The 27,603-nt window shown below is 36.1% G+C and overlaps 1 protein-coding gene and 1 long non-coding RNA gene across 2 annotated transcripts in view; both read left to right on the top strand.

Moving 5' to 3' along the window:
• The window catches only part of LOC139976918 (uncharacterized), a 472,282-nt gene that overhangs the window by 170,123 nt on the left and 274,556 nt on the right, over positions 1-27,603 (top strand). The window lies entirely within an intron of this gene.
• The window catches only part of LOC139976914 (potassium voltage-gated channel unc-103-like), a 180,024-nt gene continuing 161,064 nt past the window's right edge, over positions 8,644-27,603 (top strand). The window contains exon 1 of the mRNA XM_071985801.1: positions 8,644-9,697. The gene's annotated coding sequence lies outside the window, so the exon portion shown is untranslated. The remainder of the gene's footprint in view (positions 9,698-27,603) is intronic.

Below are 27,603 nucleotides of genomic sequence, written 5' to 3'. Positions count from 1 at the left end.
CGATATGAGAAAAGTTAAAAAAATATTGTAATTGTCTTTATTTTTTCTTTCTTAAGCAGTTATCAGACACATTAACGAAACAACTACCTAAACATGTTATTACGAATAAAACATTTTCTCTTCTAACAGTTTGCATTATAACTATAATAACTATATATGTATATACCAAGAAAATGGACGTGGATTCCTGTTACGTTCTTTATGGGAGTAAATGTTTGGAGTTCAGATTAAACGTGTTACATTCAGTTCTCGGAGAGTCACGTGATTCAAGTAAACGATTTTGGCACATTGTGACGAGTGTCCCAGCACGTTCAACGAATTCCGATAGAAAAGGTTTACTGGAGCACGGCAATTGTTCAGAGCAGGGGATAACACATTGCTGAATCACGACTTGTGATATTCATTTAGGGTATTGAGAAAGTCACATACTTGAGACAAAGCGAGACATAGCATAGTAAAAGCAAAGACGTCTGAATCTAAGAGTTTTAATCCTACTAGCATACACAGGGGACCAACCACCATTTTTATACTGGTGGAGTGGGTTGAGATGTTATGCCGTCCGTGGGGAAAGTTCTAAGGGAAGGGCCGGGCCCTGAGGAATTTTGGTAAAATGGACTTAAAAACCCAAATGGTGCTTTATATTGAAGAATTTTCGACTGTTTACCTACATGCTACGTATTTATGCAATGTACACTGAATTATTTTGGCAATATTTTGTATGTCAGTGGGTGGCTGAAGGGATGAGTGGGGATGAAACCTTTGATTTTATTCCCCAGAGTTTACGTGTTTGCGCCAAGGAAACCATCTTCAACCTTCAATAAGCTGTATAGTTAGTCATGGGTATTTCACTCATTAATTTCATTATTTTAAATATGTGAAGTTTAACAGTCTATAGACTATAGTTGTATGAACATTCGCTTGCTGAAAAAACTGCTAAATTTGTTCTCTTATGATGAAGCATACAATCACCACGCTGGCTCAAATCGAGATAGTGTCGTTAGTTTTACATAAAAGAAACGAATGTTCTAAGACCGCCTTCCAATAATATTATTTACTTCATATTTAAAATACAGATTGGTAGAAAGTTAATCAACCTCGTTAAACTAGAATTAGTTCAGAGTTCTCGTTACACTCATTAAGGGCGATGTTATATTGATCATGCGCAGACCAATACTGTTGGAACTCAAGTAAGATGGCGGGTTTAATTTGCCTAACGGTACCGCAACACGGTTAGAGTAGTGTTCATCCGCCCGAAAGTTTAACCGTCAGAGAAAAGGGGTAAAAGTACCTAAAGTAATGCTTGCTTAAGCATGTTATCAATTACTGTCATCGTTTGTTCTGCCGTTAAATGAAACTGCATGATTTAAAGTTGAAAACTTCTATATATGCTTTGGCATATATATATTTGAATATGACGAGTTAAGTGTGTAAATTAATTGTGGTGCGGGACCTAATCATTGACTTCCTTAGATGCTACTAATTGCCTTGATTTACTACCGTGATTAACTACAGGCGTCGCTCACTACATATGAACACTGTAGAGATGTGAGCCTTTACTTCCAATGCACCCGGTGGTACGTGACAGTACATTCCATTCAATGACGAAATAATGTCCACAAGTGTATATCTTAGCACTATCGTAGACATGATACATAGTGTATAACGGTAATACAGATAAAATGTGACAGGGGATTACTGTTCTTTGGGTTATTAATTCAGTTGGTAACTCTCCTGATCGTATTCGATTGACAGGTTGTTGAAGCCGTAATTAGCATCCGTTAAGTAGTACTTTCTTTGAAATCACGGCTAAATGACAATCTCTTTCTTATGAAGTATAGTCAGAGCACCTTTACAAGCCATATAGGGCCACTTGTACCTGTTACATTGAATGTCGTAAAAGTAAAACTTGGCAGACGATCAACTACCAACGCAATGAGTCTAAAGTCTACCTGGTCTGAAGTATATGCGATACAGGTAACTATATGCAGGCGCGTATCCAGGATTTTCTAACCCGGGGGGCGCGAATTACTATCTAAGCGGAGCGCCACCATCGGTTGGCGCGGAGCGTACAAGAAAATTTCTGGTTTTGATACCCCCCAGATCACCGGAAATGGCACTTCTCGGGCTTGAAAATGACCAACCAGATGTACACTTTTGCCTGAGAACCAAGTATTTCCCAAAAGTTTTTTTTTCCATCCATAACCTTTTTGAAGATTGTCACCAGTCACACATGACGATTGTCACCAGTCACCTATGGATCATTGCTTTTGTGGGTGATTCTACGTCACGGCCCACAATATCCGAAAGCCCCACTTTTCAAGGTTTTAAGCCCATTATTTGTTGAGAATTTGAAAATTCACATTTCTCGTGAATAAAATCACTTTAAAGCATACTCATAATGTTGCACAAAATTCAATCTATGGACAAGCAATATAGAAAAACCTCCTTGAACCCCTAACAGACAGGTCAAAATTGCATGAGTAGAGGAAAGTATGATGAAGAATGTTGGTGAGGAAATTTTCGAAAATTCCGACACAGTTAATTTATTGGTGTAGAAATATTGCAACCTCTTATAACGGCTATTATAAAACTTGGTTGAAGGAAATGAAAAATAGGAGATATTTCCGATATCAGGTATATCGAAACCGATCACTACACACATAGGCGTAGGTCCCGTATGAGGCGGGGCTGCAGCCCCCCCCCCCCCCGCAACCAAATTTTTTCCCATTTTTTTCGGGCACCTACTGAAAGAAAAATAAATAGCAATGAATAGCTTAAAAATGATCTCCTTGGTAATTAAAATAAAGTTGTAAGCTTGGCCGACATTACTACTGTAAAAGAGAGTTTTGACATAAATGGATCTGTATGCTTTTTCTCCATCTACATAAGACATTTCGTTGTTTACATTAGCATTTGGCGGTATACTGTGCAACTTTCACGGACCGTGCGGTACACGATGCCATGCAATGTAATGAGCGATGCTTGCTTATATGATATTGGCATCGATATGTTGAACTCGCGCTTCGCGCGCGAAAAATTTTGGCTTTTTTTTCGGGCAAGTCATTACAGCCCCCAAATCCAATTGGGCTCCTACGCCTTTGACTACACACATAGACAGTTTTTAAGGCTGTTCATCCTGGAACATGCATTTAAATGCTCAATGATATGATATTATATCTGCTCTTTGCTTTACAAATTCGAACAGGCGTGTAGCGAGTAATTGCCAAGGGAGGGGCGAAGCATGTAGGCAAACTATCTAAGCGAAGCGCCACCATGAGTTGGCGCGAAGAGTACAATAAAAATTTTGGCCGAAAGAGCCTCCCAGATCGCTGGAAATGACACTTCCCAGGCCTTGTAAGTTGCATCTAAGCATTGTCTATTTTGAAATTACTAGCGATGTCATAAAGAAAATTTGCTCGGGGGAGGGGCGGTCGTCCCCTTCACGAAATGCGTCATGTTCCCCGACGACTCGGTCGAGTTCAAGACCAGCCACAGTTGGTTCCATATAGCACAATTGTACAATTGTTTAAGGCGTCCATACACACACACGCGTTATGATAGACCATATATAGTACTTATAGATTCATTAGTGAGAGAGGAAAAATGGAAACGTCAAAAATGGAGTTGTCGATGTAAGGGGTAGGGTGAGGCGCACACCCCCTTCGTAATCCTTGATCTGTCACTGGCTACCCTGTGTATATAATAGGGATCAGCGCTTTAACTATGACTGTTCCTCTTTCTCTTCCTGAGGTCTTGGCTATCTTCTACTCCCTCCTTTTCTCCTTTTTTCTCTCTTTTTTCTTTTTCCTTTCCCTCCCTTCCTCTCCTCCTTTTCTTTTTTTCCCCATCCTTTTCCCTTTTTGCTTATCTTTTTTCTCCTCTTTTCCTTACCCGGGGGGCGCGCGCCCCCAACGCCCCCCCCCCCCCTGGATACGCGCCTGATATGTTTGAGAAAGATACCAATATAAGACAATAATGATAAAACAATATTTTTGAATGAATATAATAAAAAATTGATAAAAACGTCATTAAACACCAGGGTCGTAAATTTACCATTTTTCAAGAGGCCTGGTGTGGGAGTTCATGAGCCCCAAAGCTACAATAATTATAGATAATAAATGTTCGCCTTTCTCATCCAAAATACATGCTTGAAAGAGGAATTACACTTAAAATGTATCTCAAGGGCCTATTGATGGTCAAACGGGCGAAGCCTCCAGAAGCTCTAACGTTGTCAGATATCCCTTGCAAATTTAAAGACGCCAAATATATGTGAGAAAAGGGGTAATCCGTTTTCCATGGAATTAATTCCAAAGCCTGGTCAGTGGTTCAGCGGAAGAAGCCCCCAGAAGTTGTTGAATTTTCAGATATTTCTTTTCTCTCCCAGCGTCACAAAAGCCCATGTCAGAGAAAAGAATTTAAGTTCTGTGGGAGATATTCCAAGCCCGGTAGCTACAGTGCTTTCAGACAGTGTTCTTGTAGGTATTTTAAGTAGGCACAAAACTACATTCGAGAGAATTACATTTTATTGGAATGTATTTCCCTGTGTGGGGTCGAGAGAGCAAAGCCACCTGAAAGTGTAATATTTTGTTAGCCTAATATCACTCACATAATTTGGAAATTTGAACGTAAGGGAAAGTCGGCTGTGATTATCGTCAACCGATTAAACGGGGGGGGGGGGGGGTATAACTGGGGAGGGCAAGTTTCATGACTCCCCCTTATCGCCGCTATAGTATGTCTCTTCCAGTAAAAATAATCAGTATTTTTTTAACATGACGCGTTTTGAGTTATTGGCTGTCAAAGTCGACCTCTTTTGTACAGCAGAGCAACTTTACAACCTCAGGTCAGAGTGTTTGTGTCTTCAGTTTTTTCCCTCTTTCTGTAGGGCTTTGATGGGGACTTAAGTGTCCTTCCTGATCCTTTTTTTCCTACTAAACTAAACTAGCTCGGCGATGAATTATACGTGATGCATACGCACAGTAACGTTTTCTGTGGCCATGGCTACGTACCAAAACTTTTTGTTTGACGTCATAATTTCTACAACTCGTATTTTTAGCCAAAAAAAATATGTAAACTGCAGTCATTTCCTTTACATTTACTCATTTAGATCCAATTATGACAAATGATTTTCATCTCGAGTATAATATACGCAAAAATGAATTTTATATGTTATAAAACTTCTTCTTTTGACACTGCTTTTAGGATTCTGTAAATTCGACATGGTGAAATATGTACAGATAAACGAAACGACGTGGGATTCTGTCCACCTCCAGAGCTACGCTAGTTACAACGACAGAAATTCCGAATGGCTTTATACAATCCAACTACGTTACCGTAGCCTAACACGTGTGTATAGAGCACATCACATTAATACGTACACTACCTGAACAAACCTAACCAGACGTAACATTTCAATCTACGACAATGAATTCCATCGTAAACATGTACTAACACGGTTCGTTAAATCAATTAAACTCCCGAAATTGACTTTAGCAAACTGTTAACTTATGCATCAATGATGTTAGCATGTCTTACTTACTCTAATAATGGGCCTCTGCTGCAAGTAAACACTCCTGTTGATCTGAGTTATTTGTAGCAATTCAGCAACGATTCGTGACGGACTAGCTTTTTCTTAGTTTCTGCACGCACACAGGGACGACCGGATGCCGGGCGAGGAACAAGTACTAACCTGATTGGCTCCAAAATACAAGTTTGTTACACAATTTTATGTACAAGGAAATATCAAAGAGGGCCGCCGCAGCTGTTAAATACACGAGCCGCCCATGAGGGGGGGGGGGGAGGGGTCAACAACCGCTTTCATTTGGGGTTTCCAATATTACAAGCTTTAAACAGAAGGAGCAAAATGACCGATTAATATTGCAAGGTGAAAAGAAAAGTAAATTGCGCTACAATACTTACTTGAGATACAGTTACATGAAGGTTAGCAAATTCCCCATAGAAATTGAACAAGTGTTTAAGCAGTGAAGCCTTGAACATAGTGAGGGCGCTTTGCGTTGCACGGCAAAAAGCCAGATTATTTGTACGTCTTCATACATGCATTGTGCATTCGACTTTTTCCGAAAGATGTACTTTGCACAACAGAGACATGTTATGGCGACCAGAGTGGTAAGTACTATACTCCTGACCTTAGAACCAACTTTGAAAAGAAAAATTCTGCCTCTAATGACTCGAGTAAGTGGCGTGTTTTGTGCAACTTTTAATGTCTGGAAAGTGTCATTTCCGGTATTTGAGGGGCACATTTTTCTTGCTTGTATTATTATAGTGCTCCACTCAAATAGTGTCATAGTTTTCCTTGGAATATGACGTGAAAAGCAACCTCCCTCCTCTCCACCCCCTTCCCACACACATAATTTTGTGTAATACTTCCATATTAGTCCGTGCATGCAGTTCTCAGTTTAATGTTAATGTCGCAAAGTGGGAAGTAGCCTATTTTCCTAGTATTGAATTGTTAGTGATAAGCCTAAGACATCATAACCGCCATCTCGTGTTATTCTGGCATATGGATATATCGTTAGGGATACAGCTCTCAGTAAAATAAGGTGGTGATAAGTTTTTGGCCATTAGGCTTTAGTCATATCGCATATTGTGGAATGAGAAAGTGCCCTTATGATGTTGTGCCCCTCCCCCCACTCAGTTGGAGGCTTCCTACTCACCTGGTCTCGGCGAAGGCCACCTAAACTTGTTGAATAGTTGCAGTCACTCTTCTTGCAAACTGCAACCATGGTAGTCTGATTTTTGTTACCATATTTTGAAAATGCGAATGATTTACTGTACTTCTAATTATACGCGAATTGTTAAAACGTATCTGTTCAAAAAACAGCTGCGACTATTTGTAGCACCCGGTAGCTCTTCGTGTCGATATATTCCAAATTCGTATAGCGCCATCATTCATTTTCCTCGCCACTTATTAAACACTTTTTGTTTTATGATGTTGTAAATGACAGAAGAAGAAATCATATGTGAAGTTTGAAAATATAAGATAATTTTTCCAGGATAATGTTCATCATTAAATTTATATATATATTACCCTTTGTTACTTTCTAATCATTGCCAATTGTTTCCAAGCAATTACAGTTATTATGTTAATAAGGGTAGTCGTTAACAGTAAAGCTAACTGAACAAATTATAAATTAATTTTGAAAGATAAAAGCAACTTAAAGAACTGTTGGTGAATATAACTGATAAATAAGAAACAACCAGATGAAAATTATCTTCATTCTTATGATAAAATCTTGTTAAATGTTCGTTTTCGAAGACATTTTTTATTTTATTTTTTAATTAGTGATAATTCTATTTAATGCATCTGGCAAATGTGGATACATGATGTGATCAGGGCAATTGGGCTGAAGGAACGCATTGTAATATGTGTATAAAAGTGTTACATTTGAATGGAATTCTAAATACCGAGAACATTAAAGCTAATCAAACACTCCTTTATGTACATGCATGTATCAAGGTTAAATGAACACGAAGATTATAATATCTTACGTAAACTTTTTCAATGGGATATGCCAGGATGGCATCATAGCTCCCCTATTGTGATTCACTTGATGGAGATTGCGGGAAGATTTCACTGGTGAAAATCTGTTAAATGCCATCGAATTTCATATCTCGATTTTGGGACTGTACATGATATATGGAGTTACTGAAATATCCCTTTAAACAGGGAGTTGTTAGAGGGCTAGCAATTCGTAGCTTTAATACATACCGTTAAGCGTAACCACGTGGCAGTACAGTGTGTGTTGGTTCTTATTTCAACAAAATAAACAAATATTTTAAAAACAAAAAATATTCAAAACACAAGTTAATTATTTTCTTCAAGGTTAAAACCTAAATTTTGCCAAACGATTAAAAGCGAGGCGAGATCATTTTTTAAACCCAGTACCCTGATGGGTTTACTTTGTTTCTGATTCATGACTAAACAAGGCCAGTTTTGGCAAAACGAGTTTTAATTAACAGTACGTAAGGATATTTTGGGGAACATTTTATTTAGGACTCTAGTTTGTAGGCTAATTTCAAGTAAATTAATTGAATCAAAGCTGTTACCTTGCTGAGTGCTAACAAAATACACCAAATAAATGTAAATCAACATGGTCTTCTTTAAGTAGGTATTACCAGCTTTATTACACCGCAATATCGCCTGCTATACTTCCTTATCTACATTTAGGTAACAAAATTGTTCCATTCATTGCCAAGGCTGCTGAATAAGTTCATACTCAAACATGAAATCGAGTCTGGAGAAAAAATGTAACGGAAGTGATGAAAAGCATTTTCATTAGTATTCTTTAGCGGTATGAAACTTCATAAGATTTATATATTATTCGGCGGAGGTTGGATCTTGGCCCTGCAATGAGATCTGGCACTGAACACATCTTTGGAAGAAAAATAGCTTTCCTTCAAATAAGAATGTATAAAGAAAACGTTTTACTTCAGTAATAAGTGACTTATTTTCTGTATAATTCATTGTGACAAATCACCCTGTGACAAGTATATTTATGAGAAGCTCACCGTACATATGTTCACCAACTACACATCGAATGATACACTTTCAATTTCTTCATTTCCAAACATGTGATCAAAATTGAACGTGAAACACGACGAATCCAGTTTAAAAAAAAATACTTGTTAACGTCAACCTGCCAATGTAGCAGCCAACAATACTCTATACACGTCTATTTATATCTGCCAAAGAGCATTGATTCAAGTCAACTCGTTGAAACAAACGGTTGGTTACCCTCACTTCAAAACATTCGTATTCGAGAAAGTATCACTCTGGTTTTATTATCACAGTGTACGCCTGATATCTTGAAGATTATCAGATCGATTTCAGGCTTTGGAAGAGAAACCATTGTGGAAAGTCTCGAGAAACGTCTCAGTCAAAGCAAATCATACGTTTTTACTATTTATTTTATCATTTTTCAGTCTTTTGCTAACTTTTTGAGATTGAATTTTAACGTTACGGCTTGAAAAGGGTTTGTTAATATCTGGCTTTTTGTTCTATTGTTGACAAGTTAATCAGTTTATTGGATTTAAGCAAATTTGAATACGGAGAGGAATTAATTGTTCGTGGAAATGGAATGCGTAACCTAAAAATGTGACCTTTTGAGTGCAATTATTTGTGCAAACAGAAAGATCCGATGAAATTTATAATTGTGCTGGTAACATTTGTCCGTTAATGCTATTTGAGATGAGTTCGTGAAGACCAATGAGTCCAACTCTGTAATACACGCAGTGTGGTGATTGATATATCTTTACTGGACGTTGGAAACACATAAGCAGCCGAGGGAAGATAACATAGTGAAAGGATTATTAAGAATTCCTCGCAGCAAAGAGACACAAGGGAATTGTTTACCTTTTCAACTTTAAAGCGGTTGTAATCTTTATAAATCCTTTAAATCTGATTCCCTTGACAAAACCCACTGACACTTGATAGCGAAGATTTAAGAACGGTTCATATAAGTGCTCATAAAATGTAATGGCATTTGTGAGGAATATGGAACATGTTTTTATGAGAAATTAGACATTTGATTTCGAGGATTACTTTGTTATCTTATCCGAAACCATACTTTTTACCTTAACTTTTGTTTTTTGTGGAATCATTTGCACCTTTTACTCCTCGTAGTCTGGAGTCCTGCATATATCTGTTGGGATAAAAGAGAGGAACTATTTTTACTGCAGGGTAAGTTGACTATGTGTTTCCTAACGTGTTATGTATAGTTAATGGAAAATGTTTTAAATACTTTAATTGTCTGGGATTCATGTATCAAGTACAAAGAAATCATTACTTCTGAGCAGTAGAAACTTTCAGTTTCTGTTTAATATATCGATATAATTGTTTAACTTAGGCAAATTCATCAAATATGAAGAAATAATATCATCATTGACAGTTGTAATTGACAGTTATCCTTGAGATTATTCGGTGTTGCAATTTTGGCATATTTTTCCATCGAATTCAGACCTATTTTTGGAGGTTTTGTGTAACAGATAATTCAGTCGTATTTGAATGTGATCAAGGAAGAGTAAGTAAGTGAGAGAGACAGAAAGAGATAGAGGGGAGAGGGGAAGGAAGAGATCGGGAAGGACAGAAAACGCATATGATTAACATTTTATTACTGGCAAAATGGAAAGGTCAACCCGTTTAACTTCTCGGAAACGGTGAGCCGTTGGATCCGAGGAGCCGAAGGCGCCGACTTCCCCTTTGTCGCCGAAGATGATTGTTACAAAATGCCCAAGCAGTTTGATATTACCATGCCGGTAGCAGTCCATGACACAGTCCGCTCCTGATCGTTGTTGGACTTAAGTACTATTTCATTGCATTTGGCTCTAGCATAAAGCTGACATCGATTTATTAAATGAAATCTAATTGCGAAAAGTTTCAGTTAGTGTTATAAATGTTTAAACAAGGCATTTTCTCAGTGAGACAAATCGATATAGCATTGCAATATTGATAACTATATAAGAACTATCCCGTAAGCCTTGTGTCTACGAGGAGAACTTCACACATGCATGCTGACGATTTGCCTAGGAGGGAAGTGGAGGGTAGGGGAGGGGTAGGGGAGGGGAGGGGTAGGGGTTGGGAGCAGCGACCTTAAATTTGCCAAATCTGTGTACAAATTCATGTTTGTCAGAACCTGAGTACGACATAAGCCGTCCATTGATGAAGTACTGGCCTATAAGTAGAATTGATTCTATCACCAGGTATATATGTTGTATAAGGGATGAAAATAACTCAGTGTTATTTCACACTTCATGCGAGTGTAGTTTATGGTAGGATTGAGTGTCTTGATATATGGATGGCTGAGGTGAAGTTTACACTTCGTATTCATTCATGTCGAAACTAAAGTTGTTCTGATATTACCAATTGATAATCCCTTGAGGCTTATTAAATAGCCCATGTTTTATCCGTCACGTCTACGGGGTCGAGTTGGGTTGGACAATGGTCTGATCAACCCCTCCGGAAACTTCACTGCCCTGTTACAGTTTAATTACATATCATGGCTACGAAAAATGAGTTTAGTCCTTGAACAGTCAAATGGCTGCTGACAATTTTATTTTTATTTATTAATTTATTTATTTATTCGCATTTTTATCCAGGGTTGCTTATTCAGCAAAAGCTGGTTTCCAATAAGAACCTGCTTTTTACATTAAACGTTATACAAAAAGTAGAACATAGCGATAGAAAAACAATTAAATGTACAGATACAAAACAATTAAAGCTGTAAGGTGGAGACAACCACAGAATAGATAAAAATGGAAATAAAAGAATTAACATAAAGATAAGAATAATCTAAAGTAAAAGAATTATCAAAATATAGAAATTATTTAAAAAATAAGAATTAGCAAAAGGTGTCAAATATTAAAAAGATAAAACAGAATAAGAGTATATACAATTCGTTTGCTCCACTCTCAAATAGAACATAAAGGCATTTGCTATACCATAATTCTGTAATATCTTTTGATTCATTTTGGAAGTTTTACGCTCGGAGGAAGGCACATATCTATATAGAACCGCGCACACTGCGAACTGTAGGGTATCTTGACTTTGGTAGCCCCATCTGTTACCCAACAGTCAGTATTAAACTGATTGCACACTGTCTTGCTTGTATAATATTACATTAGAGTTGTAACATTCTAAAATCATGTTACACAACATACCGTCAATCTTCATCGTTATGGGGTGGTGAGGGTCTTATCATATAGCTCTCATTGTAACGACCGCATCTCTATTATTGAAAGTAGTTTGTAGGGAATGCGGGAAATGGGTGTAGGCTTTGATGCCACAAACAGACGGTGACCAGTACGTCTTCACGTTGACATTCCAGTTAAGGAATTAACCTGGTATTTCGTGCACTAGGACGATGTATACGATGTAATAGTATCAATCTCGAAGTCATCAAATATGAATTATGTTTGTTTTAATTCCTTTGAAGTATAAAGCAGATGCGATTGGTTTAATCTAGTATACGGGCGATGTATTTTTAGTTTGATGCATGTTTGATGTGTCGGTATGAATGTAGGTGACATAAAATAATTGCGGCCTGTCTTTTATACAACATTAATAACATTAACATTAAATATAGGACTATATATATATATATATATATATCTATATATATGTATCCATATATATATATATATATATATATATGTAGGCTATATATATATGTAGGCTATATATATATATATATATATATATATCAACTTATGTATTTTATTACAGTTATTCCCTTCCAAAATGTAATGCACTGATAATGTACGTTATTTCATCGTTTGAGTTAGTATCGTAATCGATCTACGAAGTTATAATATTTGTAACAGTTGACGAAGTGGAGGTCTACGGACAATTACCGAACATCTCGAAAGCCTATGCATGAGGAAATCCCATTGGCCTCATCCCGTTCCTCCAGCCAGAATTGAATATATTACATTATACCGCCCTAAAACTAAACAAGCGAGGATAAAATAAGGGCGGCTTGAAAGATCCCAAGGCAACTACTATAGGCCTCATTATTGTTACTCGTTATGACACAGCTCCATGTAAACACAGTAACGAACTATAGTGTACCACTATACACACTTACGCATGTACTGATATCAGTACACGAAACTGGCATCTCCAAATCACTTATCGTTCACAGTTTTACCTCAAGGTGCTTTAGGCTTTTTTTACTTTCTCATTTGTTCGATTATTCAAAGTAATCATATTGCTTGCAACGATTTACCTGCCGTGTGTAACCTTTGATTAAAAAAAGGGCCAACATCGGGAATATATTTGTTGTCACGAATTACCTTTGTACGCTTCCAATGGCGTATGGAGGTCGGGTAATACAGAGAGAGTGAACATTGTTGTATTATTTTAAGCTTCTTGAAAATAAAAGAAAGCTGTTTGGCAAACTGCTTATCCTATCCACTAAATAGCCTATGTAAGAGAATGTGTGAACGTAAGAGGGCATGGCGTTTGGATCCTAGCAAGATCTTCTGCAGAGGATGAACGACAAGTTACAGTAACAAAAGGGACAAAAACACACACAGAATACAGACAGGTTAATGAACTGGGTGAACACCAGCAAGATAGATGTAAAAGGATTAGTAGACAAGGGATGGAGAAAAGAAAGAAACTTACAGGAGGAAGAGGAGAGCTAGGAGATAAACTGCAGAGGTACAAAAAGAGAATTAAGGGAAGAGGGTAGGGAATACGTTAGAGAAGGAAAAAGAGAAAAAGTGTGGAGAAAAAAAGTGGAAGAGACCCCCCCCCCCCCTTCGTCTCCCAATGTTTCATTCAAAAACATTCGATGTGGGAATTTTTAATCTACAGAGGCTAGAACCTATAATATCAGCTTCTAACGAGATAAACAAAATTTAATAAATAATAAACATAATAATAAAATATATAAATAACGTTCATAACCAAACCAATCAGACTTTGATGGCCTCGACGATGAACGTATATAATACATTAGCATAAATTTGTAAAAGACAAATACTTTCATTTTCATTTCATTTATTTGTTTCTCACATCATGCCTTTAATATTTACAATCATCAGAGGGTAAGATGTGATAAGCTGGAAGTAGAACAGTAAAGCCTCTCGGGCTTAACGACGTACCCTACTCTCTATAATTGCATTATTAGAAAGAAATATTACATTTCATACCGGTTAATAACAATATAACAAACACACATTTAGGACAACATGATGATTGCGTTAGTTATCAATTGGTCTGTTGTTTCTATTCAAGTTTATTAAAGAACATTCTTTTGATATTGCTGACGTCATAAAATAATGGGAACTTGAATAATTAAGAGTCTGGACAACTGACTTGTAAATCATTCCTTATATGGTACTCGTTACTTGTACTCGGCCTTGCGAGTATGTACTCATTAGTACACATACTCGTTAGTATAGTATAGTGGTAAAGTAGTTAGTATACACTGGAAGTAATGAAGTGTAGCAACTAGTAGAATATTAAATACTCATTCTGGATTCTAGTGTAGATACCAGTGAAAGATTAATGACTCATTCTGTGTTCTTGTGTAGATACTAGTTGAACATTAACTACTTATTCTGGGTTCTAGTGTAGGTACTAGTGGAATATTAAGTACTCATGCTCGGTTCTAGTGTAGATACTAGTGAAAGATTAAGTACTCATTCTGGGTTCTAGTGTAGATACTAGTATAGAAGATTAAGTACTCATTCTGTGTTCTAGTGTAGATACTAGTTGAACATTAACTACTTATTCTGGGTTCTAGTGTAGGTACTAGTGGAATATTATATACTCATTCTCGGTTCTAGTGTAGATACTATTGAAAGATTAAGTATTCATTCTGGGTTCTAGTGTAGATACTAGTATAGAAGATTAATTACTCATTCTGGGTTCTAGTGTAGATACTAGTTGAACATTAACTACTTATTCTGGGTTCTAGTGTAGGTACTAGTGGAATATTAAGTACTCATGCTCGGTTCTAGTGTAGATACTATTGAAAGATTAAGTATTCATTCTGGGTTCTAGTGTAGATACTAGTATAGAAGATTAAGTACTCATTCTGGGTTCTAGTGTAGATACTAGTGGAAATTAAGTACTCATTCTGGGTTTTAGTGTAGACACTAGTGGAAGATTAAGTACTCATTCTGGGTTCTAGTGTAGATACTAGTGAAAGATTAAGTACATGTACTAGTACTTAGACAATACTATTGCTATTTGTACTCATATCAGGGGGAATTCTATTTGCACTGTTCATGCTGTTGTACCCGTATGCTACTACAACCCATCCATTAATCTACAACCTAACTATCACTGTATTTAAAGTATATATATACTTAATTAGAAACCATACGCACTCATATGACTATTCATCACGGTCGGCCATGAATTGAATCACCTTACCTAAAATTAGACACAATACTCTCTCTCTTTCGGTCCCGGCGATCTTGAAATAAGATAATAATAATAATAAAAAAAGAGAACCTTAAAACAAAAGCAAAAATCGAAATTCCCATTAGAAATAATGTTTTTTGAGACATTCTGATAGCCCTAAAGTAGGATAAAATCGATTTTTATTGTTGCGTATAGAAGTACAAGACTTGATTAATAGAGAAAGTAAAGGTTAACAAGAACACATCCCCATTAACCTTGTATGTCGTACGGATAAAAAAAAACACATCTCGTGAGTGTTGGAAACAGATTTTGGTAAAATAATATAAACTGCTATATACATTATTCAAGAAATTATCCTCCTGAGGTGAATAATGAAAGAAAGAGGCTGTAATACGTATCGGCGCAATGCGTGGTTGTAACGAGTTCAAAGCCGTTCTGACGAATTCTGAACTGCCAAATCCTTTAGTAACATGTACAAAAGCAAGAATAAATAAGATCAGATTAGCGTGAAAATACAGATCAATTTCAAACCACAAAACATCTGCAATTCTTTTATGTTTTTATTTTGTCTCTGAAGATTTTGTGCTCGATTTTGTTTTTTTAAAACTTATTTTCGCTTCTCTTTTTGCCCATTTCTTTACTGCATGGGTAACGAAGCTTGAATCGTTGAAGTTGTTGACAAGCATGCAAACAAGTTAATGGTCTTAGTCCCTAGATATCTGCTTGTCTATTGTCATAGGCTTCTCAATCTTCATGTGTCTGTTTTGGTTTAGTTGGCCAGTCAAACATCATTTACATTTAAATTAATATTTATCGGGTTGAATAGAACAATACAAACACAGATGTGCGTGACAATACATACATATAAATATAAATACATATTTATACATATATATATATACATACACATAAATATATATATATGTATATATATATATATATATATAAATATATATATATATATATATATATATATTGAATATATATATATATATATATATAAAGGCAAATAAATATACATATATAAATGCCTATATCTATATATGATTTTCCAACTCACACACACACACGTTAATTCCGTACTGCGACCCCGCATTAAGCGAGGTTTGCGATGACGTCAATATTTCTAGGTGGATTAAACGCAAAAATATGAAGTGAAAACATAAAAAAAAACATTGAGAATATACACTACTGATATCAACGAACGAAGGTAAAAAATCAATATGCGAGGCAAGTGACTGTTATTTATACACGTAAGTCATGCTGTACTTCTGAGATTGTAATCTACTTGTTATTCAGGGACGTAGCTAGACTTCTGTTTTAGGGGGGCGATTGTTTTTCTAGAGGGGCGGGGGAGGGGGGCAGGCATGACCTACAAATTCTAATCAAAACATTTTTCTTGCACTTTTTGTGAAGGGGTGGGGGGAGATGTCGGGCTGACAGATATTTGGTGGGGCCTTACCGAACCCAACTTCTGCCTATGGCTAGGCCATTGCAAGCACTAGATGCATGATGAAATTTACAACCATAAAATTCTTCCTCGGAGAGATGCACTTGGCAAGAATATTTTATAAAAACAAAATTGGAACATCACGCAGGAACTACGATTTTAATATTATATACCACAAAATGAGTATGTTGCTTTGTTTTTAGACCGATACAAAAAAGCAGTTATTTTAAGCCAGGCCGTATATGTATCGACAAACCTTTAATGCTTGAGCGGTGACTAATTCCTCTAAACATCTGTCGTCAACAAGCCAAGATTCTTTGAAATTTTGTACTGACGAAATTGGAGTATGTTTGTTAACGGAATTTTACAGAATTAAATTTTATAAGACTTTTTGAAAATCAAGGACAAATTGTAAAAACTCGTGAAATAAAACATGCATTTGAAACCTACAAAAACATATTTGATAATAACAATCCAATCTAAACCAGGAAATCTAATTTTAGCTTTGCGGTTCTCTATTGTTCTTTACAATTTCCGTGTGATGTAATCAGGTCATTGTCATTACGAAATTTCTTCAGTTCTTTGGGAAATGTTTGTTATATTTTTTTATTCTATTTTTCTCTCCAGGGGAAAATATCACCTTGAAATGATTTATTTGACAACTTTCACGTGAAGTGCTAAATTGGACTGCGCTCAAATGACACTGGTAATGATCGAGCGCATTTGAGTTCCTAACAGGATTTTCACCTTGTTAAAAGAAGGATATAACAAAATACAATATTTGTTGAAACATGTATTGTTAATATATATGACGGCAGTTCCCTGAACAAGATGTGAGAATTCACGTCGAAGACGAATTTACCGAGATTTGATTTAGATATTGAGATTGAGATTAGAAATGAGATGGATTTGGTTCCCAAGGCAACCCCCTCCATTTTGCTCTGCTCTCCTCTTTTCATCCCATCATCATTTTTCTCCTCTTAACTCCTCTCCTGACATCGTCGTTTATCTCCCTTCTCCTACTTTACTCGTTCCCACCCCTTCCATCCTCACCCGTCCCATAATTCATATTTCCTCGCCTCTCTTTCTTTCTTTCCCCTCTCCTCCGAGTCCTCTCCATAAATGAGCACGTTTTACCTCATTTTCGAGCGGAACGAACGTACAGAATTATTATCGAACACAGGTTCAACATGAATGTAGGTTAGCGGTGTTTTTCTGGGTAAAAAAAATTCCATAATGTACCGTATTCAGAGACGGTTATCTTTTTTTATGGAACTCGATGAATCGATTGATACAGAGGTAAGATAAGAAAAAGAGTGTTCTATAGCAACTCCCCCCCCCCCCCCTCGGGATCATATGATGTAAAAAGTGTAAAAAGTGTAAAAATACAGCTGCTTGCTTTAAGTTGCTTTATTGAAAGGCGTAATATACTGTAAGAAATAATTGCATTGAAGTAGTTGAAAGGAAAGACAAGAGGCAAGATGACGTCACGTTTAGTAAAACCTATCAATTGAAAAGTAACTGTATTCGGTTAAAAAATATTTTGCTAATGTTCTTTTGCTTTTTCATCAACGTCCTCTTCCCAAGGCCACAATTGGATTGACACGCAATCAGTTTCATAAAAGTGACACTGTTACACCGGGCGTACCATTCTTCCAGCTACTGTGACCCCCCCCCCCCCCCACCAAAACCCCGTTATCTCAAACTTGTACAATATTTGGTTATAATGGTACAACATCTGGAATTACACCAATGAAAAGAAATTCACGATACGGCATACAGGCCCATAGGATTATATTTCTTTCTTTACAATGACAGTTATACTGATAATTATTGTAATGCGCGTGCGCGCTACTATATTGGCATTACTTGTCAAGTGAACGATGACTGAACGTTGAAACTTAAAGTTTCATATAGTCTCTGTACATTTACAGTTTCTGAGGCTAGCTGCGTAGCCAACTTATTCTTAGCCCGTCACGGCCCTCTCAAGCGCCCCTTACTTTGTAGGTACGTACTTGACTATACTCCCTGGTGTGTTGTCCGCCCAAGAAATAACACCATGAACAACCGAAAAGTTCTACCTAATACTGCAAGCACTCCACGCGCAGTACAATACTGCGTATTTGCAGGCAAATGCAGTTCTAGTGAATATTTCCGTTCTATCCTGACAATTATGACATTTTCTCCACCATTTAAATCTGGGAGGGAAAAGCGGGGGGGGGGGGGGGGGGTTGGATCATTTTGGAGTTCACACGTGGCTTTGGTGAAGTGTAACTATTTACCACAAATTACATCACATGAACTTCCCAAACTTTACGACCCTGGTAGTACGGTCGCAATAACTCCCTGTGCATATGAGTAGGTGTTTGTTAATGTTAATCCCAGTCTTATGCGTTTACTTATAATGGGTCTTGCTCATCCAGTGTTATGCGTATACTTATAAATGGCTATTGTTCATCCAGTGTTATGCGTATATTTATAATGGCTAGTGCGCATGCAGTAGTAAGCGTATACTTATCATGGGAAGTGCTCATGCAGTATTATGCGTATACTGAACATGGGTCGTTCCCAGACGCGTAGCGAGGAATTTGCCAAGGGAGGGGCGAAGCTTGTCGGCAAACTATCTAAGCGTAGCGCATCCATTTTGACGCGAAGCGTACAAGAACATTTTGGCCGAAAATGTCTCCCAGATTGCTGGAAATGGCACTTCCCATGCCTTGTAAACTGCATCTAAGCATTTTCTATTTTGAAATTACTAGCGATATCATAAAAAAAATACAAAACATATGCTCAAGGGGGAGGAGGGTGGGGTACAAAATAAATTAATAAAGATTATGAAGTATAATTCTTGTAATGGGATTTTTGGGGGAATCACATCACGTTGAATATTCACCACAAAAATCACACCAGAAATCGCTACGGTATAGTTTGAAATATCACAGAGAATACACAGGAGACAACGGGATCCGAAGTGCTCAAATATAATTCTTTTATAGATTATCTAATCCCTTTCTCTGCAGAAAAAAAATAGCCTATTCGAATTTCATTTGACAACGATCTACCCTGTGAAGTGTGCATCTGTTATAATTCTGAGGGTAAATTGAATTAAGCCATTTATTCAAGGGGGGAAAAGAAAAGGGTAGAAAACCAAACAAATTCGGCATTTTTTTCCCCTTCAAATTATTATCGCGCTAACTTGGGGATCGAAGGGGGGAAAATAAACAGGTATGTCTTTTGTAATTTAATTGTAAGATACATTTTTCTCTGCATGTTTCATCATATTCACATACGTACAACTTTGTTGATCACCTGCGTCAGAGAACGGCCTTGTAATTTAATCATGGTCTCCGGACATACGGTACGACCGACCGACGTGCATGCACTTAAACTTAAAAATCAGTTTGCGGCGGCTGATTTTTCTACCTTTTTTAGTATCATAGGTATTATGTGTTTGATGGTGATATCTTTCAACATGATGTGTTGAATTTGTAACAGTACTTCACAACGACTTGATCACGTTAAAGCAAAATAAGGAAAATAAATAAAAGAAATGAGCACACGCAGCTATGTAATGATATGCCCATAAAGTCACTATAGAAACATATGCACATAAAGTCACTATAGAAACCATATAGCAATATGCAAAGGTATGGAACGCCATCTGTTTCACAATTGAAGGGAAAGAGAAAATAAGTTAGACAAAATCATCAGCATGTTAATTATAAAAATGAATATTTGATGTCTCAATATCAGTATCAGAAAAAACCCAACCCGAACATGTCACAACTTAGTATCAGGCATAAATTAAAATTATGACTTTAATGTAGGTCAATATATGAAAGGTTTAAAGTTTGGCTTAAACACTGTATCCGATTTCTAAAAATGTACCCGATGTCCCACTATTTAATAACTAGTGCTACACAAATACACACACACCCACCTATATATATATATATATATATATATATATATATATATATAAATTAAAATCTTAATGAGTTGGAAAATCAAGAACAGTGAAAAAACTTCGAGCCTCCACCAGGATTCGAACCCGGGCCTCCCGCTTTGTACGCGAACACCTTAACCAACTAGGCCATGGACGCTGATATATATATATATATATATATATATATATATATATATATATATATATATATATATATATATATATATATATATAATATATATAATATATATATATATACATACAAACATTTATATTATATATATATACATACATATATATATGTTATATATATATATATATATATATATATATATAATATGCATCATCGGAACGATGATTCCTTCCGTGTGCGTATAGTGTTTTTTTCCTCGTATCTAGTATAAGTTTTAAAAAGGCCTCTTGACAAAAAATCTGAAGTGCTTCGCTGGATTGGCGAAGTTAGCCGCAGGTAATTTTTAAGACACGTCATCTCCATATAACCCAAACAAGAGAATGGATACTTTACTAAGTACTCGAGGATGTCACTAGCCTTTGATCGACATTTTCTCCGTGTGAAGCTCTTTCTGTAAATAAGCTCACCATATAGCTTTACTTGTACTTAACTAACCTTTGAATGAAATGTGAGAACTTATTGAGCGTGTATGTGCAATGATCCTACTTTCGGTAGAACCTTGTCCCACTTATAAAGCATCATTTTGTATATGTATATAGAAGCAAGGGACTTTATACGCCATCAAGGGATTCTATAGCGCGTGTCATATGTTCTTGTCATTACCATGTAATTCTAGAATTTATCTAGAATCTTATCGCATTTTTTCACTCTTTTAACCCCCAACAATTGACCCGAATTAATTATTCCAACATAAAATATTCAATGAGCTTTAAGTGTTAAGAAGGAGAGGATAAAAATAAATGTCGTCAAGGAGTAACAGGATATAGATTTTTTGCTTCTGATTTAAGCGTTTATATTTCTCTTATATCTTAAATTTTATCTTATACTCCATATTAAGAATTACCAAGAACTGCATTTTGCGGTTTAACTTTAAAAGATGCAAATTTACTGTTTTCAATGTGTCATTATTTTGAATGATCAAACTCGACCCTTAAAAAGGAAATGTAGTGTGTATTTGAAAGCATATAATGTGTTATTACTTTATTTCGGCTCGAACAGATAGCTGACATATGCGCCCTAGTTTTCAGTTCTCTTTTGGATCAGGAATTCACATCGTATTTGTCCGTTTTACTTTGAGATAATTTATGGTTACGATGATAATGGCAACTTTGTAGTCACGCCGTCGGATGAGTGTGTGTGTACGTGTGCACTTGTTTTGTATTCTGACCGAGGACTTGAACAAAAGAATTCCAGGTCCTCGGATGTGATTTGTAAAGAATCACAGCGTGCTTAAAAGAATTCTATTGTTATGGGGTACTGTTAAGGTAAGGGTATACGTGTATTTAACCAATGGATAAAACAATGGGGTCCTCTGTCTGAATGTTAAACACACCTGTGTGTGCGTGAGAGAGAGATATATGACAATATATATATATATATATATATATATATATATATATATATATATATATATGCAAACTGAAGTATTTTCAACTCTTCGACTGTTACTCGATTATTTCCAAGGCCTCCTGACTTGTCAATATATACTGAACTGATCTACATTGTTACACGGGGGATTACAGAATCATATAGAGTCGAGAACTTGACTTTCAAAGAAACATCTCCACTACTCTTCCCACGTAAAGTTACATTGGTATTTCATCTTCGAATAAATACCATGTCCAAAGAGTATAAAAATAACCTAGTCATTATAGACAAGCTACGTACCATAGCCCGTTTCAAAAATGCCTTTTTCCCCTTTAAAAAAAAAAACCAAGTTCCCGTTCTCGACGTTTTCTGTTATCCAGAAAGTTTATGTTAAAATGACTTTTAGGAAAGACAGTTACTAAAGGTTTCCTTTTATATTTTACACTTCATTATTGTAGTATATCAGTTTGGAAAGTCCATCTCTCTCCACCCACATCTCCCTTTTTCTCCCTCCATCCTTTGTTTCTTTTAGAGTAAAATTTGACAGGTTAATATTCTAGAACACCCTAAACATCTTAGAAAGGCACGATCTCTCTTCTTTGTGTGTGAATGTGTATTTAGCAACCTAAATTTCTAGTTGTGACTAATTGCATCTTGAGATGAGAAAATTATAAGATAATTGTTGTACAGTGTTTATGTTTGATGGTTCAATTAAAGATCGTGGCACGTTTTGGTCTGATAATATTCAGAATGCAAGTCGTGTGCTATTACCAAATTTGAAGAAAATCTTTGGAAACAAAAGCCAAATGTGATGCTTATACTCGCGCATCATCTAGAGGTTTCGTTGGGCTCGATAAAGCGCTTTGTGGAGGGAGGCGGGGGTAGGGAGGGGGTATGGAGGGGGGTGCACAAGGCACCAAAATGATGATTGACATCCTCAAATGCTAGCGAAACTCCTGAAAAATATCATCAAGATAGTGGTCCCAAGAATACCAAGCAAGACTGGTCAGTTATGAAAATTCCCTTTTAGCTTATACATCTCTTCAATTCGGTTCGCCAGGCAAATGCCCTATAATTACATCACTGCCACATAATTCTCGGTAAAGTTTTTATCCGCTGATTCTTAACTGCGATAGATTTACATTTTTCCCTACATGGTTAAAGGACCTTCCAGTACCTTTTTTCAGGACCTTTCAGTATTCGAAAGATTGATATTTATAAATTCACAAACATTCGACGATAGATGATACATTCATGCGTGTATCTGTCTTACATGGGAGAACATCTGCCGTTTGTAAATGGCCACGACCTTCAAAGTGAAAGATATCTTCGCTCCGCCATGTCAGTCAGACATGCTAATATATATGGCTGTATTGATTACCTAGATAATTGCTACATTACTAAACGGATTAGTTTCTCCCTGGTTTTGGATTTTTGAGGGGGTCTGGGTTTTTTGACGAATGTGTAAATTGAAATTTATTTAAACAATAAGTATAAAGAACTTGGAAGTATGATTTGATATTATTTATAGAATTTTGAATGCGTGCTGGCAATGATTGGGGGGGGGGGGGGCTTGACGCATTTTCTTGATATTGTAACCCAAATAGTGTCGTGAGAATGCGGTAATTGTCAAATATATGTTTCACGGAATCTACATAGGTCTTACGTTGTGTGTGACGTCATATGACATTAAAGCTTTCAAACATTAACATAATCATTATAAGCATGAATGTTTAAATCGATTTCTGTGTCGTTCGGATGTATAGTACCACTCTTCATTTAAAAAATCTCTGTTTCAGCTTTGCTTCTCGAATATGACTAAAAATAACAAACACATACTCACACACAATCGTTACGTCACCCAAGAGGAAACTCTTTGAAAGACATTTTTTATATGACTACAAGGTACATTTCTGTTGTTCCACAATAGCATTTCAAATTTCCCGTTCGTATAAATATATATATACTATTTCCAAATTCTCTCTTATAGATAAAGTGTTACAGAGATTACACGTTTGAACAAACACCACACATTTTCAAAATAGTCCCCGCATACCAGCACTATATATTAGTTTTATCGGAAGAGAATTTCTTAGGGTTTTTCTGCTCAAGGCAAAAAAAAAAAACTAGAAATCGATAAGTTGAAATTAAGTACAGTCTGGTCGTTCTAAAAAAGACAGAAAAGAATTTACGTCAAAGGGAGGTGACCTTGTTTGGAATTACTGGCAAGTTATCTGAACGGTGACAAGATATATATAGGGAACGGTTCACGGGCAAAAATTTGTCTCTTATTATTTGCCGCAAAACACTGTGGTTCGGACAATCTTCATGATTTCGTCTTCGTGGTGAGACTATACTTTATGACTATATACTGAATTATAGAACCTCCGGGCTGGCAAGAACCTTTGGCGATCAATGCAACCTGTATATCAGTAACGCTGTTAACTATGTTTTCACCTTTAACCAATCGTGTCAAAATTTGGCAAGCGTATATGTGAAAGAAAGTGCTTAGACCTCCCCCCAGTATATCATCAGTCGTTTAGCTATAGAAGCTCGACAGGTGATGCACACAAATCATTGATATGTTAAGGCAATACATAGGCTAAAGCATATTGTAAAAAACAAAAAGAGTTGAGATATGATGAAATGAACCCTTGTCGGGATAGATATGGAGTGATAAATGGGATGGAATTAGGGCATGTGCAAATAAAAGCGTGTATGAACAAATTGTATTAGAGACAGATGAATTATTTTTGTCTTGAGGAGAGTTAAAGGAGAAAGTGAAAATACGTTAACGCTAAGCCAAATAAAATTCGGAAATATTCTTTTATTATAAGTATACGGGACGATGTCAATCTTAATAAAAAAAATGAGTGAAAGCAAGTCATTTTTGTTTGTCTCTCATGTCTTCACAATTGCACACAGAAGTCCTGATTTGTGAATATCATGTTTATACTTAACGCTATGGGGAGGGGAGGGGCAGCTGTTATTATTGCAATACTGGTGGGAAGGAGGGGACAGATGTTATTATTGCAATACTATCATGTTATTACTCTATTGTTTCTTAATTAAACAAGAGAGAAAGAGAATGGAGAATGCCTTAATACAAAATAATTATTATGCTTCAAATATGTATGTCACACAAGATATAACTCGCGGCCCAATGTTCATTATAATTATTGCTAGAAGTATTAATGTTAATATGTAACTGAATACTGTTAGATTATTCGTTATCAAATGAAAATTCATGTGTGACATCATCAGGCAGGGTTTTTCGTTGTTGTATTTTAATCTATTTTGTGTTATGACGTTTTCAATTTTCAATTTAATGTAAGCTTCAAAGCCTCCCAACGTTCTCACCCTCATTACTGACAAAAGCAATGTAAATTACAGAGCTTGTAATATTGGAGCTTAAAGACTGAAATATGCAAAAATAAGTAAAATCGAAAATAAATTACTTGTATCATGATCTAACAGTAGTCAATGAAACTGATAGCAGCTGAAAATATCAAACTGTATCGTCCCATTAACTCAATGATGGCTTGGTTACATCAGGTGAACCTACAAAGTTATCGATCACTTGAACTAATAATATTTGTTTTTCATTTTGAAGGTTTGAAATTACATCTTCAGTTCTAAAACTCGAGTCATGCCAAATGGCCAGCAGTTTGTACACTTCTTCGGTCCGTGTAAATGTTCAAAGGATTATTCTAAGATTATCAGTTATGGGGAAAAAAGACCATCCCCCCCCCCCAACAAAAAAAAAGTCAAAGAAAGTCACAAGTTGAAATTAAATGTTGATTCTAGCAATCTATCAATAGATATCGACAGACTTTCTGAAATAAATTGACAAATATAAGGACATATTCAGATCTGAAATCGTAACAAAATACGACAAATATTGGTAAATTTTGCATATTACAAAATTAGGTTATTGGTTCGAAGGCATGTACACTGATACATTCTATGACATGATGTGTATTTACATCATCATCGTATTATTTTACATGGTCAAACTATGCTTTTACATGCATCATCATTTAAGTCTTTACATCAACATCGCATACCTTTATATCATCACTGTATATTTCTACATCATCAGCATATACTTTTCTACCCGTCTGGCTTTCCTTAGTTTATTTCTTTACATCAACATTCTATAGGGGCCTACTATTATATCATCACTGTATATTTCTACATCATCATCGTATATTTTTTTACCCTTCTGGCTTTCCATAATGTATTTCCTTACATCATCATTGTATATAATTTTATCATCACCGTATGGTCCTACATCATCAGCATATATTTTTTTTCCCCTTCTAGCTTTCCATAGTTTATTTCTTTACATCAACATTGTATACTTTGATATCATCACCGTATGTTCTTACATCATCATCGAACATTGTTGTCCCTTTTGGCTTTCCATAGTTCATTTCATTCTTTGCACGCGTAATACATATTTTTTTAAGGTACTCAGCAGTTGCTCGAAAAGTGGATGAAACTATAGATCAATTATGCGTTTTGCCGAAAAATAGCATCAACAGATTAGACTTACACACCCAACCCATACCCCCTACCTCCCCACCCACAAACACGTAAACACGCACGCTTACTCCCGTCATCCTACAATATGTTAATTTCCTTTGTTCACTTGGAATATCATTTGGAAAGATTTTGAAACAATAACGTTTTGAAACACATGTTGGAGAGATATTTTACAGTAAATGTCAATGTGGTCTTTTAACCGGGAAATGCATTATTTGTTCATGAACTCTATAGCTGCATACGACGGTACATTTGCCTTTCATATCTACTATATTTTGAAGAATTGAGTTAATTTGCAATAATAAAAAAATGTAGGACATTCCATCCATCCACACATGTAATCTCCCATTTGGTTTCATGACTAAAATATTATAATTCCTTCTTGCAATGGTAGAATTAAAGTTACAAGTTAAAACAAAATACCGGAGGGAGAAATATAACGGGTCTGCCATGTGATGTCTTTAATTAAAACACCTGTGTCGGTGCTAAAATGGAAACCGGAGTCTTCCCCCCATTCACAATGCACTTGACAGGCGTGATAAAAATAATAAGCAAAATGTGACGTCACAGCGTCGCTATGTATTTCGTAAAAAACTTGCCCTAAAGCTTTTGGAAACTGGAGAGTGCAAACAGACAGCTGACACCTAGGGTAAATCACAGGGGTTATGCATATTAACATCTCGTGTGACTTAATGTCTAAATGTGTTTCTGGATATATTAAATCAGAATTATAAAATCAGTATTTGTTGGTTGTTTCTTGGGTTTTCTTTGAAGTCATAAAAGCAAATACGCGTCAAGTTATTAAGGTATCCTTTTCATACCGGTTATCATTATATCCATAGAAGATATCGTTAAAAAAAACTAGTGCACATCGCAAAGACGAATATTGTTACCCATGTCAAAAAGGTCATTCATATATTTTACTACTGTGTGTTTCCGCCGTCACTTTATTGAGGGCTATATGATAAGTACTCACATTCGTACATATTTAAAAACAATATCTTTATTTTCATTTTTATATATTTTATTTTAGCCTCTGAAGAAGATCCTGTTAGGATCGAAACGTCAAGCCAACTTACTCTTACACTTCGTATATTTTCTCAGAAATGAAACATCAGAGGTTCGTCCGTCAAATTGGCTGGACTACCTAGTCTACCGTACAAAACCAATAGATTAACTCCTGACCAAGTTATACAAAACGTTAT

This window comes from Apostichopus japonicus, chromosome 12 (assembly GCF_037975245.1).
Source record: "Apostichopus japonicus isolate 1M-3 chromosome 12, ASM3797524v1, whole genome shotgun sequence".
NCBI classification, from domain to species: domain Eukaryota; kingdom Metazoa; phylum Echinodermata; class Holothuroidea; order Aspidochirotida; family Stichopodidae; genus Apostichopus; species Apostichopus japonicus.
Note: the sequence above shows the minus strand (reverse complement) of the source record. Positions and strands in the feature narration are given on the sequence as shown.